At 34.6% G+C, this 13,759-nt stretch overlaps 2 pseudogenes; both read right to left on the reverse strand.

The window, feature by feature from the left end:
• Positions 1–808: 808 nt before the first annotated feature.
• Positions 809–1,347, reverse strand: LOC121374676 (annotated as a pseudogene).
• Positions 1,348–9,508: 8,161 nt separating this feature from the next.
• LOC121374677 lies at positions 9,509–10,625 on the reverse strand (annotated as a pseudogene).
• Between the last annotated feature and the right edge of the window lie 3,134 nt (positions 10,626–13,759).

The raw sequence follows: 13,759 nt of genomic DNA on the forward strand, positions 1-13,759 counted from the left end.
TAATTAAGAGTTAATTATATTTATTATATAGTTCTTTGTTTTATTAGGTTTCTATATGTACTCTTAATTCTATTAATTGTTTACATTCTTTATTGATTAGCACTTAAAGTGTAATTCTTTGTATGGACATTGCTCATTCTATTGTATGTAACACGCAATGTATTGTGGCTGGTCTAGTGGGTACAGTTATAGGAGTGTATGTCTATAAATGTAGGGTATGATATATGTGCTAATATTTGGCTACCTGTCAGTAAAGATTGTAAACCTAAGCATTTTAGATATATTGGAGTGACTAAGTCACTTTTAATGATATTCATAGCTGATGGAGCTATAGTGGTAGGGAGGGAGTAACCTGAAGTCATTTATAATATAATTTTAATGATATTCATTGATATGAAAAATTCGCAACAGTCATTATAACATGTGCCCATTTAGATAAAATATTTTTCAGTTTATTAATACAAAGAATTTCTTTTAAAAACATGATTATAATTATTATAGCCATTACAAGAGACGTACTCATACAATTGCTGTATTAATAAGAAATGACAAAACTGACATGAAAATCATAACTTCTGTTAAATAATTACTATTAAATAATATTAATAAGGTAATAGTTAATTAACTAACATGTCATGCGCAGTTCGATAAACAGAGGATGAGTTAGCTGACCACAAAAAAATTGACTTGAAAATTAACAGAGAGAAGAGATCAACAAAATAACACAATATGTATAAAAAACTACAGCAACAAAGATAGAGAGATTTGTTCTTTTATCCAACAGTTAAGAAATTATTCCTTCTAATTCTTATAATAAGGTACAACAACCGCCATCACCTTTTTTTGACTTTGTTTTAAGTATCTCTCGTACTACATCACAAAAATTACTTCAACGTTCTTCTTAGTTTGGCAGATGTTTCAAAAAAAGGACAATTCCAGGATTGAGCTAGTACGTCTCCATCCATGTTAGACACAGCTCTCTCTGCTTCTAAATCACATTTATTTCCGATAAGCAACATTGGTACATTTTGAACACCTTTAACTCGTAAAATTTGATCTCTTAACGGTTTTATATCAATGAATGATTGTTGATTTATGATTGAATATACCAATAAAAACCTTGACCATTTTGATATAAAGATCTCGCATTGATGCAAATTGCTCAGTGCCTGCTGTGTCTAAGATTTCAATCACAGCCGGTGACCCATCTAGGTCGATTTCTTTCTATAAAAGTCTTCGATGGTGGGGTCATATTTTTCACACAAATTGTCCTGCTACGAATCTTACAGTTAGGGCACTTTTTCCGACGCCACCACTACCCAATACAACTACTTTATATTCCTTCATTGATATACTTTGAGAATGAGAGTGAGAGAGTGAGAGAGTGAGAGAGAGAGAGAGAGAGAGAGAGAGAGAGAGAGAGAGAGAGAGAGAGAGCGAGAGAGAGAGGAGAGAGAGGAGAGAGAGAAGAGAGAGACAGACAGACAGAGACAGACAGACAGAGAGAGGAGAGAGAGAGACAGGGTGAGAAGGAGAGAGGAAGGTATAATAGGAAGTAAAGTATGATATAATCTATAGAGTATAAAACTTTGGTCTGAGTTGTGTAATTTACAAAAATATGTAAATCATCCATAATATCAACTGATAATACAATAGCATATTAAATGTCATATAACATCTTGTAAAATATGACAAAGACATTTGACCAATAGAAATGAGATAGTGTCATAATGACCCTATTATCAATTACCTAATTAACAACATATGAGGTTTAAACACTACTTAGTATATATCTATGCTATTAACAAAGACATATAGAGTGCTATAGATTAGACACAAAGAATCACTAAAACTATATTCAAAAGAATATCTTAATATTTAAAATTATTATTTATAACACATAAACTATATCACTATCATCTTTACTATATGCTGATATTCTAGTCAAATCGTTTTGATAGACTACTATATCATTAAGTAACTTATCTAACCTTCTTTGTCTCTGTAGAGGTTTGTCTTTAACTAGTTACAGATCTTCAGGGCTCCTTGATCGGTAGAAAGAATTGCTTACATTCACTGACCACCCAACCTGTTGCGAATGATAAAAATAGAACTGAATGATTCTATTTTTAGTAACAAGCATTCAAATGGCGTCTTGTACGAAATAGTGGTATTTCGTACCTTTTCTAGTAATGATGCTATAAATAACGCGGTTAGAGTGTCAATAATCTGTTATTAATAGTAGCAGTAAAAATTTAATATTAATTATTTATTGTAGTTTGTATTAATTTTATTTATGAAAAGTAATTAAACATTAAACAACTTTCAATTAATTATTATATATATTATTTTTAGGTAAGTTTCGTTTTATTGGATCATTAAGGATTTGCATACACGAAGCACTTCAGATAAAATCCAATTATAACATCAAATAATTAAGGGGCATTTGAATTAGGTCCCTTCTTGCGTCCAAATGTAGCAACGACATTAACAAATCGTCGATTGTATGTAGACGTCTCTTGGCACGTCCTGTCTTCTTCTTTTTTCTTCTCCTGTGGCTCAACTTTTAAATGCCAAAAATAATAAAAATATTAGACAGTAATTAAACAGTAATTACCTTAGGGTCCTGCCCACGAACTTTACCAGCACGGGCTAGAGATCCATGGACTTACCTAAGAGTGGATAAATGGTTAAATAAAGGCCTAAAGATGTAAGGAGTTACCTCCATCATTCTAGCAGTGACAGAAACTGTAGACAAAATAGGTACCACTTCCGTAACACATAGTTCGTTATCAAGTGGTACACCTCCAAACGAAATCACTTGTTCACTGATGGGATACCCCTCAACCTAATGACAGGGGCACACCAATAACAATACCCAAATATAATGAATGCCTATACCTCAGACAGAATTCCTTGAGATCCTCAACCGTTGTCTCCTCACACACTTGACTGTGTGTAGCTGCTGGCCTTGAACAAAGATCTGCATGTTCTCTCTCTTATCTATTCACCGAAATTACCACCACCTCTTATAATGTCAGCCAAAGAGATTGCAACACATGCTTGTAATACTCTATTGCGCACGCTCAGTTGTAGGGGGCGTGGCAGTGATCACTTATTAGAAGTAGAAAAATGGTGAGTAGAGAGTTATTACAAATAATTTATTTTCTTATAGCCAAGGAAAGGAAAGGAGAAAGGGTCAAAAGGAAATATACCAAGACAACCAGTCTACTTTGAAGTTTATTTGAAGGTTTTCAGTCATTACAACAGTATGTTAATTCTCAATGGACCCAATCAATTTAATGATTACTTTGTAGATAGTCCAATTGACACAGGTAATCTTCTTTATATGGTGGTACAATACCCTGTCACTATAGTATCTATAGTAAGTGTTAATATATATGCTATTAAATGTACAATATATGTAGTTTGCAGTTGTATTTGCTGTTTTTAATCATGGGTGTGGTCATTGGATGCTACGATACCTCAGTCAAGCAAGTTTTAATGATAAAGGTGATGTAATTGATGCAGGGGCTGATCTGGAAGATTCCTGGATGTCTGAGTAAGATTAATCTCATTAACTCAAAGATTACGAGGACTTTCCTCTTAGGTACTCTAAGGATGTCATTTACTACTGTTCTCCATTCTACAATGTTTATCATCTATCAGTAATTATATTTGGATTCTATGGTTAATAGTGAGTGCAATATTACTTTTGTATTGTTAATTAGATAAACAATTCTTATTTCTGGTATAGATCCCAATATTTGCATTTTATAAGCTCTGGGTCACACTATTTGTGGCCGTGGTTTAAGGCAAGGATCAGAACCAGTACATGATGATAAAATGAAAAAGAAAAAAAGAAAAATCAAAAAAGATTTATTAACATAACTGATGTTAGTTGTCAAGGGATTAAATTTAATTTGCAGGTATTATTATTTTAATACAAAGATATGTTCAGTTTTATATACAATTTATTACCTTAAACATTGTCATTAGTATTGGGTAATCCAGTTTGGTGATGTAAGAGTTTTCGCTAATATCTGGGTGTGGCCAGGAGGAAGACAAGCAATAGCCGCTTCAAATTGTTGACTACATTGAATATGCAAAGCATGTAGTATTTGAATCATTTGAGATCGGAGATCTAAAAGATAAGACATTTAATAAGAACAACACATGTATAATACTGTCATTATATTTACCTGATGGTAATTTATCACCAGATAATTCTGTAGCAAACGCTTTAATATACAAAGATCCAAGTTATTCATGATCTAATAATAAAAAAGTAATGTAACCACACCCACTTGAATTAAATGACCTCGCCCATTTCTTACCGCTATATTGCCTGTATTGAGTAAACTGAACATACATCTGTAAACTGTCTCATTTTCCTCCATATCTTCTTTTAATGGTAAATTTTGTAGTAACACTGGTAATACCTATTGTATAAGTTAATAGTACTCTACATTAGATAACTCAATTATAACTATAGCCTAATATGGACTATATTACTCTCATATAATGAGTATGCCCCTTCATTAGTAATCTATGATTACTTGTTCTAAAGGTACTCTGTCTTGTTGCTGTTATCATGCGACAGACAGCTGCACAAATGTTGTCCATGAGACGACCATTATGTCGAGTTTGGGCTAGTCCAAACAGAGCACCTCAAGATCTCCGGATATTGACTAGATGAGATCAACATGACATTATAACCTTGTCATGTGACATGATGACATCATAATGTGGTTATGACATCATACATTGTATTATCATAATATTGTTTTGTAACATCACATGACATCATCATGACATCACAATGCAATTTATCCCATATGATGTCATGTGATCTTATTATATTACTAAATGATGTCATGTGAGATCACAAATAACCTTGCCATTTCAGGAAGGGCATTAGCTGCTAATGTTCCCATTTCCATAACACTATTACTAACAAACTTCATCATTTTTTATCACTCATCCCTAGTGTGAACAATGGATAAGAGCACCAGCCAACTCTGAACTAGCAGAGCCACACCCATCAACTATTCTAATTGATAAACTTTAGTTAATTAACCACTTATTAAGGAGCTTACCTCAGCAAATGTTCCAATAACAAATGATCGAGTAGCAAACAGAACTATCATGAGTCTAACAATAATAATTAATAATTATTAATAGTTATTAATATTGATTACCAGTTGTTCATAAAAGCTCAAACATAGGTTTTAATAACTTCATTATATTAGCTCCGCCCACCATAGTGGCTAAAGGACCATAATACTGCCAGCTGTCTCATAATAACAGGCCATCAATTTCTGCAACATCACTGTTTTGAAATTCAAATGTTGTTTCCTCACATCGTCTTTCTTGACATTGAGCCTAGAAAGAAATAATTTCTATACTGATAAATAGAGACCACACTTACCTATTATTAAGGATATCTTCCACTGTAACCCACTAAACTCTCAACTACTGTATGTTCGAGGACACACCCACGTCCTTTTAACCCTTCAAAACAGTCTCAATACTATCTAATGTTGCCAAGACAACTGTAGAGACACCATCAGTACGAGCACTTGCAGACATGTTGTTCAAAGTCGAATTAATAAGCATATTAATGATGCTATATAAGACATATAATAAATTATTTAACCCTTTAATAACTAACTTTTTTCTTCCCCGTTATATCCAGCGATAATGACAGGGTGATACCACACAATACATAATCTGCCTAATGATGTTATCGAGGCTTTTACGTACGATATAGCTGAATGCTAAATTAAAATAATAAACTAAGTAATTAACAGGGGCATACTCACATCACAAGAATTCTAATCTCTTTAAAACAATCATCAAATAGGGCAGAAACAGAGTGCTTGTGATAAAAAAAATGAATTATAAATTCAATATGTAAAAAATACTTACTCAACATTTTCAGCAATCTCTGCTATTTGCATTGCAAGTGTCCTCTTTTTCTTCACATATATGATTTTCTACTGCATATCCTGTATGGTCACATGACATATCACATGACTACCTATGACTCCATACCCCTCAATATCTTGGTCATCTTCTAAGCTGTCAATAGATTCATCACCAGGTTCATCATCAAATCAAGAATGGGGACAGCAAAAGATGAGTAGTAAGCCTGTGATAGTGTGAAATGTGAAGGAGAGGGAGATACTGACTTGTACACCTTCATCACAATTAAGAGCATTCAATCATTCGTGGTATAATTTTTGGTAGATGTTGGACCATATCTTGACGTAAGACTTTTGATACGGAGGCTAACATACCATACCTGTGTGTGTGTGTGTGAATAGGACCATATATTGTACTATCTGACGTACACTGATCTCCGTAGATCTGATCTTCACTGGTCATAAGAGACTAAATAATAATAAATAAAAAATCAGTCCTCTGTTCAATAATCCATTCATTCATACCATTCCAAGTTGCACACATTCTTCAGCGATAGGTCTAAAATTACTCACACCCATTGTTCTAGCCATTGTCCCAAGTGTATCTAGATCACACCCACACACATAATTAACACAGTCAACAATCACATACCAACAGCTGTGCCTGCAGTACAATCATGTCTTGTTGATACGGCAACAAGATAACTCTATTTATACATAGAGTCACAAGTAAAATGAAAATTCTAAAATTACTTTTAAAGACTCAGGGTCTTCTGAAAATAAGGTACACAAACCTTCACCAAACAGCATAAGCTACAAACACCATTACTATATTATTGTAATATAATGGTCTTACTACCTATTGCTCCCGATACAGCTGATGCCAGTTCTTTAACAATTAAAGTTCTATTAAAATATACATATGACCATCATATGACATCACAATGACTCATTTACATAGTCTCTGTAAGTAATAAACAAAGCTTGTCCATCAATACTGGAAGATATGGCAGAAGATCGGCACCTATTACCGGAGATAATGGTGAATAACTTTTTTTGTTGTACTTGCCTAAATTTTCACAAACATTTCTACAGCATAAAATGTTCCGAGTGATAGAGGGTCCACCACACCCCCTAGATTGAGGGCATGGTCAAGAAATTGGAACAAAGCCGTAACAAGTCTGAACTGAATTGACTTATTTCAGGCTACACAAAGAATAGTGATAATATACAATAATATACTAGTTATATTCTCAAGTATACTAGTTTATATTCTCTAGTATACTAGTTAGGTATATTATCCCTGTAAAATACTCCGAGAACTGGCCCAATGAAAATAATGCAGCATTCTTTACTTTTGATCAGATATTCCAATCCCAGATAAATAAACTGAACTAACTTGACAAATGACTATTGAAAAAAGAGAGAATAAAATTAATCGCCCCTGCTATTATTCTATAATTACTTTTTCCTAATATATTCAGCACAGCCTTCAGATATAACGCCAACAGCACTGAGAGCACTCTCTCTGTAAAGGAAGGCACTCGTTTTGTAGCCATGGTTGTATATATCCAAGCTATAGAGACATTTTAAAAAATACCTGTAATAAGTACAACTTACACTGAAGTGAACCATCTTCTCTGAAGGTAAATTCAATGCTAGTTGATCTAGAACCAAAATTTCATATACATGCTATTAAGTAGGGGTAGTAGATAAGTACCCGACTGGCTTCAGCTTGAGGAGAAGTGGGTGTGGTCACTCAATAATCGTCATCGTCATCAGAGTCGTCATTTTGTCCAGTTTGCCATTATAGACAAATATAGTTTGAAGTATTGGATAATAATTTAACTTTAACAAAGACTATAATATTTAAAACAATTAATTATATATAATAATTATATATAACTTACTTTTTTCTTTACTTCTGCTAAAAATCCTAGTGTTTGATAAAGCTTTGACTCGGATAGGTTCATCAAGATTAGGATCACTACCGATCTAAGTCATATACGCATAATGTCAGATCACATGATAGTCCTGTGACTTACTTCCAAGCAAAATTCCACTAATTGTCTAATAAAAGGGACTAATTAAATTGATATCGCATTCCATCAATTCATCAATAATTCCATAGCATCACATGCTTTATTCTATAGACCACATCAAAGTAAAGTACAGACCACCATCAGATAGAAGGGGTCACTGACCTCGTCCTCTGATATCAATGCTTTGATGGCCTGTAATGCTTTAGGAATGAGAGTTCGAAAGTGAGGCTAATAAATAACAACCAATCATGTGATTGTCATGCGATACTAACCATATTCGTCGTCTTCTTTTAAATATTCTACCATTGATGTTAATGATCTAAAGTTGATTACAAATATGGTAATGGGGAACTCCACCCACTACTTTAGTGCATAATAAAGGTCCCATTTTACTTCTTTCGTTACTTAAAGCTGATGAAAATAATGTTAATAATTGGATATATTGTGGGTGGAGCTAGAGAGGATGGAGCATCATAAATGATGTAATTATGAGACGAGTTACCTGGAAAGCAGCTGTTTCCATTACTTAACTCAAAACAGCATACCAATCAGTGGGTTGTGGTTTCATCCGCCTTGTCGTATTAGGTCCTCATTTTGATTAATTACCAATAGTATGTGAGTAACAAAAATGGGAGTGTGTTTCACATACGAAAAAAAAAATCCGAGAAAAAAAAAAAAAAAAAAAAAAAGTCGTATTGGGTCATCATTTTGACAATTTTGCATAATAAATACCAGATACACTCTGGCCATTGGTTATGAGATAGAACTCAAAAAAAGAAATTAGCAAAAAAAAAAAAAGAAAGAAAAAAAAAAAAGAATACAACTCACCTAATACTAGGGACCAATGAGTTCTAAGTACTCATACTCAAACCAAGTTGGTCTGATAATGAACTAACTCACCAAATTAGGCAGCAGCTCTGAAACTAATTGAACTATATGAAATGTTGTATGTGTCATGTGTACCATAGCAACCAAACAACTCACTGCATTTCACTGGACAAACATTGGAACAAGTAATTCTTCAAACTAAAAGGTTTCCATGACAACCATTAATTAAAAGCATTAATAATAGATTACCTCTCACGATATTCCTGCGATAACTGCCTCCAAACTTGAACAAGCTTCTTACGTAACACTACACCGACAATTGTTCTATCTCAAAGTCATGTACATTACTTTGTTGAACGTATACATAATATTACATACATAGGGTTCTCAAGTTCGTATCACGTGACACAGCCCATCTAATAAAACCACGGATTCTTGTAAAGGGCTTGAAGTTCAGCTGTCCCCTAAAAAAGAGTTATGACAAAGTTATATTAAATCTGACCTACTTGTCGAATAGTCTCAGTGTCTGGACTAAGGAGAAGGGGAGAAATACGCTCTAACTCTCCTGCCATCAGCACCCTTCCAGTGTTGTACCACGTGGAATGTATACGGACGTGACGGAAACATTCTGAAATTTTATACGCAAATAAAACGGGGAAATGAACCCAGATCCGTATACTAAAGTTAAAACCTAATGCAATATTTTACACATTAATTCAATCTATTGTTAGTTTTCTTGGCCCAGAGTTGTTCTCGCCTCGTTGCATCCATTGATTCAATCTCTTCAACAGTTCGTGGGACATCAGTCAATAACTCCATTTCCTGATGATGTCACAATGATATCATCTTCAATTCGTAACACCACCAAGCCTCGAAATTTCATTAACATATCTTTATTTAGAGGAAACATGACTGCTTTGGTCAAGAAGAGCTTTATCAAGTAACTGTAAAAAATCGTGGATAAATGGATGCATAACTAGTTAATGAATGGACGTATAACTCATCAATTAATATATAGTATTAATATATGGATATATGATCCACCCACACAATTAATGAAATAGCAACCAGGTTCTATTGTTAGACACATTCCCTCTTGTAGTTCACGGACAGTACGAAGACTCTTTAACCAGGCTCATCAATTCCTTCTGTACCCTATTAATCAAGCAATTAACAAAGTCCACCCACTTGAATGGGTGTGGCTACTCACCTCAGGAACCTCCCACGTCCATGTACATCACATCCCATAAAGTGTCCCAAAACCATGAGGCATGAAAACAGCTCCAAGACGGACTTTCATCATCTCAGTAACGTCACCTACTAACAAATCCCATTTCCACACGTGCCGTCAATAACTCATCTCAGCAGATAATGCATATCGACCCCACTTGATACCAGGTTAACGCAGACATTACAGCACGATTAGCACGATAACAGCATTATATATCAAACTTTTGATCTTCATAAATTTTACCATTAGCAGGAAAGGAGCAGGTAAATCAGCAGAGAACAACCAGTACTCACAGCCCATATCAAAAAAGACTTAAGGAGAGACAATACTCAAAGAAAAGGAAATACTAAACTTACCACATGTCTCCATCTTGAATGACTCGATCATTAGGAGCTCCAGCATGTCCATAATGAAGGACTGACGAGTTATTCCCTCTAATTATGATAATCAATGACAAAGTTATTATAAACTATAAATTAACATACGATCCACAGACACAAGTATAGGATACATGACGACAACCTCCGTTACTATAGCAACTATGGAGAAATAAACTCTCCTTTGATACTCAATCATACCTGGCTTAATATTACGCATAACCTAAAATAATCAAGCTAAACTCCGCCATCTAACCACACCCCTACCTCACATGGGCTTTTGCTACTGATGGATTTGAGTAAACGTAGGACTTGTATTTCCATTGCTGTTTTGATCACAGAACGACTATCACATGATTAAACCAGTCAAACCAGTTTTTTTAACCAGTATATCTTACCATTCCATAATTCAGGATGTAAGAGCTTATTATCAATAAACATCAGTGAAACTATAACAATTAATATCAGGTGACAGTCAGATGATAGTTAAGTGACTTAATTACCCCTTCCAATGCCATCAAACCACGCCTCTTTGCAAGTACTTCCACTGTCTGTATTGACGCCATTCTGTGAAAGAGAGAGACAGAGAGACGTCAGACAGAAAACAATCTATCTTACCAAAAGCATTAACATAGAGGGCTTCATATCCGCAAGTACTGTAGAAATCTATAGATATAGTAAAAATCTATTTTTTATCAGAGATGACCTCCATCAACAAGAACACAGAGTCTACACAATATTTCTTTTTAAAGTATTCTGGAGATAAATTCTGAAAAAATAAAAATTTCATTTTTTATAAACTTTTAATGGACTAACAAAATGGACATATTGCAAATATGGATCAATAAAAGAACTTACTCTCCCATCCAAACGCATACTCGTCAGGTAGGCGTGGCACAAATATAATGGCACGCCCACTGTCCACATCTAAAGCACCATAACAATTCTGTTCACTTAAACCAAATAACCAATTGAATAAGACTCCTAATTAATGGGAGGAGTTGTATACAGAATGAATTTCACTGACTCCATCCATTTACCTGACGAAACACATGTGCTCACATCAGAACAATACCGCAGAGTCTCTTTGCCTCCCTCTAAAAAACAACAGCCCCAGAGGGGCTCCATCCATTATCTTTAAGTCGTTTCCTCAAATGTTCCCTATTGAGGCCAAACACCTCATTGGTACCTTGTAAGTATCATGTCCCATATGATAACAGCTCTCTGCACTAAAGAAAGAAAGCATTTACAAAATAGATATGCACTCTATTACCTTTCAGCCATGCTTGCAGACTGTGGGTGTGGCTCACGATATATAGCATGGTATAGGGTGTGGTCTGTGTGAAGGGGAAGGATCTACGTTCTAGAAGTCTCCATAGTAGCGATAAAACGATCGTCGTTTCAAACTTGTCATAAATATTCTGTAGGTTTTTTAATCACGTGATCATGGCTGATACCGAGTTATATGATATACTTGAAGTCCCCCAAATGCTTCTGATTCTGATATCAGAAGAGTAAGATCAGATTTGATTTTTCTCTTTATTTTATTATTATTTTGTAGTCATATCATCGCTTAGAGCAAGACTGTACCATCCTGATAAAAATCCAGGACAAGAAGCTGACGAAAAAGTAATAAAAATTTAAAGAATTTATTATTATTTTTTTATAATTCCTAGTTTAAGTCCATTCAATTTGCATACGAAATCTTATCTGCTCCTGAGAAAAGAGAATTGTACGATCGATTTGGTATGATGCTTTTAAAGATGGAGACTCTGGAATGGAGGCATGGGGATGATGGATTTCCAGGAAGTGAGTCATAATGACATCCATTATTAATGTAATTATTATAAATAGTGTTTTTTGGGTGTAGGTGGGGGTGGTTTTGTAGGCGGAGATATCTTTTCAAGTATATTTGAAGGAGGTCTCTTTGGCGGTAGAGGTATTGTCACAAATGTAATGTGATAATCATATCAATTGAATTTAACAGGTGGTTATAGGAGGCAAAGATCAAAACCTGAGCCCTAATGTTTCCTTTAGAGTAAGTCACATGACTCTCACATGACTGTCATGTGATATGTTGTTTTTAGAGTAACCTTGGAGGAGCATATAATGGCACTACAAAAAAACTTAGAATTTAAAAGAAAGTGTTATGCTCGCAATGTTCTGGGTAATTAAATTCATCTTCAAACCCTTTAATTTTAATATTTATTAGATCAGGGGTCGAAATCAGGAACCAGTGTGACTTGTCGTAAATGCCGTGGACAGGGATACAAGTTACTCATCGCCAGCTGGGTCCTGGAATGGTTCAACAAATGAGAGGTCAATGCAGTGATTGTAATGGATCAGGTAAATAGTTTTTGTGAAGTAATTGTTGAAGACATATTCTCTCTCTCTCTCTCTTAGGTACTTTTGTTAAGAAAAAGATCGCTGTAAAAAGTGCAAAGGGAAGCAAGTGTTGGAAGAAGAATGTAAAATGGAAGTAAGTCACATGACAATCATATGACATTAATTTGACATCACATGACTATCACAGGTTCCTATTACTCCCGGTATGTTTTCATAATCAAAAAATCCAACTCAGAGGTGCTGGAGATCAAGCTGTAAGTTAATTAATTGAGTAAATAACTAGTCTCCGCCCCTTTTAGCCTGACATGGATACTGGTGATGTCATTGCAGTCATCCAAGAATTAGACCATCCTCTTTTTAAAGGAAAGGAGTCGATTTGTTTATAAAGAAAACTATTACATTAGTTGATGCTCTGTGTGGTTTTACATTTGTCCTTGATCATCTTGATGATCGGGTAAGATCGCCATTCACAGTACTCCTGGAGAAGTCCTCTTTCCAGGTAAGTATCTGTCCATTTGGCTATTTAATTGTTTGGTCTGTCCATTCATCTATCTGATTAGAGGGTCTATTAGAGGATTGATTGACGAGGGTATGCCCACCACAAGAGACCGTCATTAAAAGGGAATTTATATTTCAAATTTGATGTCCAGTTTCCAGAAGATAATTTTATTAATGATGATGATGAATTAGCAGTAAGTCCATTTACAAACTTATTCATACCATTTACCTGCCCATCCATCATTCTTTATCCATCCATTTTTAATAATAACTTATCAACTATCTATCCATTCCATTCCTAGTCTCTGAATTCTCTACTTCCTCAAAAACTAATGACTTAGACATAACTGATGAAATGGAAGTAGTTCATCTTCATAATTATGAGGAAACGAGAGGGGCTGGGGAAAAGAAATGAGGTATATGATGGAGAGGATGATAGAGACGAAGGACCAGGCGGCATGAGGTGTGCTCATCATGTAATTTTAATAACTTATGTTAATTAAGTTATTA

Source organism: Gigantopelta aegis, chromosome 6 (assembly GCF_016097555.1).
Source record: "Gigantopelta aegis isolate Gae_Host chromosome 6, Gae_host_genome, whole genome shotgun sequence".
Classification (NCBI taxonomy): domain Eukaryota; kingdom Metazoa; phylum Mollusca; class Gastropoda; order Neomphalida; family Peltospiridae; genus Gigantopelta; species Gigantopelta aegis.